Here is a 2,251-nt window from a genome sequence, read left to right as displayed (position 1 = left end):
CTTGTGTTGTTACTTTAGTATGGTGCTTCAAAAGTCCTCTAGTTTTTAAAGGTGATCCTTCTTTTGTTGCTTCCGAATTATATATGGGATGTGGTACTGTACATCCATTCCCTAAAACATAGTAATTCTACTTCTTTGATTCTGTCACATCAAAATGTTCATATTGGTGAATCAAGACTTAAAGTGGATGTCACAATGTAGAGAATAAGATTTCCTATCATCTGTGCCCAGTCTTGCCACACAGAGTTAATCCAGCTCTGAGCAATCCTCTTTTTATTGCTCAGGGAAATAAAACAGACTTCCAGATACAAACCAAAGTCCTTTCTTGAGTGACAGGTTACTTACATATCTTGTGCACTGCTTGCAGACATACACAGCTTCTGTAAAAAGTGCTCAATTCACATCCCCCTCCCCTCTTCCCTCCAGCTCTATGTATATTCTGATGGCTGTTGCATTTTCTCATGGCACTGAACTGTGACTCACCCCATATTTTGAAAACATTTAATCAAAACACAGGGGAGGGGATGTGAATTGTGCACTTTTTTTTCAGAAGCAAGGACTTTGGTTTTTATCTGGAAGTCTGTTGTATTTCACTGAACAATAAAAGATGATTGCTCAGAGCTGGATTAACTCTGTGTGGCAAGACTAGGCACAGATGATAGGAAATCTTATACTGTACATTGTGACATCAAAAAAATAAATACATTTTTTTGGGTTTACATCCACTTTAAGAAAATGAAAAAACAAACAAACATGAGAACATATTATATATAGAAAAATAATGTGCTACTCAATAGTGAATAATAAGCTGCTAGCTCTAGGTAGAATACACACCACAAATTACAAAAAAGGAGCTGCGCCAATAAATGTGTATAAGTGAAATAATAAAAAACACTTAAAAATATATGAAGCATACACCATAAAAATATTGAGCATAATCAAACAGTGATAATAAGTCTTGATCGTTGAAATCTGTGAAATTATCTCAAATGACACCACAACAAACATGTGCACCTCCACCACACAGAGTGCATGCTTACCAGAAGGCAAACACAATGCGCTTGCGGCTATTAACTTAGCCAGGGCCTTTATCCTGGAAATATGGGGAAGTGTCCACCTACAAGGAAGTACTTGAATGTTGTAACCAGGAGCCAATAAGTCTTGATCTCTCCAATGCTCTTAGGCATATATTTCAACCACGTATACCCAGAAGTAAATGAGTACATATGCTTTTGGTAAGCTTATTTTTGTGCAGCTATAAATATTCTCTGACTAATTTAACATTTAGGTCAGTGTTTTTCTCATTACCTTTGAGCAGATGTTAATTTTAAGGTTGAGTACAATCCATGCATATGTTAATAAATTGACTGTGAAAAATGTTAAAACATGTGGGTGTATCCACAGCTTACATCCCTTTACCATCTATTGTACAATCTTTTTTCCCACCAACAGCTGCCTGATTGGATGCACATTGACTGGCTTGTTTAGAGCTACTGTGGTCAACATACAGAATATAGAAGGTCTCAGATGCATTCCCTGACAAGGGCTGCTATTTGTGGTTCTCAACTCCAGTCCTCAAGGTGCCCCAACAGGTCATGTTTTCAGGCTTTTCATTATGTTGCACAGGTGATTTGATCAGTTTCACAGCCTTAGTAATTACCACAGCTGTTTCATCTTAGGGAAATCCTGAAAACATGACCTGTTGGGGCGCCTTGAGGACTGGAGTTGAGAAACACTGCTATAGGGCTATCAGACACTGTGAACATACTAGAGGTGTGGTCAGAGCTGCTGTTAGAAATCATGGGGCCCTGTACAGCCTACCTAGCAGGGCCCCCGCCCCTCTATATATCAAGACCATCATATGTTCAATAAAAATACACTAAATTCTTTATTAGCGGACACAAACATAACAGACAGCCTGTGTGAATTAGCCCTTACATTAAAAAATAAAATAAATATATATATTTCTTTATGTTTAAAATTTTTACAATTATTTTATCTTACAATCTTTAAAAATTATTTATTACAATGTTGAATTTTTTTACAATTTGGTATTTTTTTTTACAGAACAGCAAAGCCTGCAGCGCTGCGGGAGCGGCACAGTGACAGAGAGGCACATGGGGGTGGGAGGAATCAAAAGCAGGCAGAACAGGGAGGGGGATCGGTGTTGGGGAAGCAATTACAGGAACGATGCCCTGTCTCTGTGTCTCTCCCTGCAGCAACTGAAAGCCGACAGGAGGGGAGAAACAAT

This window comes from Rana temporaria, chromosome 10 (genome assembly GCF_905171775.1).
Source record: "Rana temporaria chromosome 10, aRanTem1.1, whole genome shotgun sequence".
Lineage (NCBI taxonomy): Eukaryota > Metazoa > Chordata > Amphibia > Anura > Ranidae > Rana > Rana temporaria.
Note: the sequence above shows the minus strand (reverse complement) of the source record.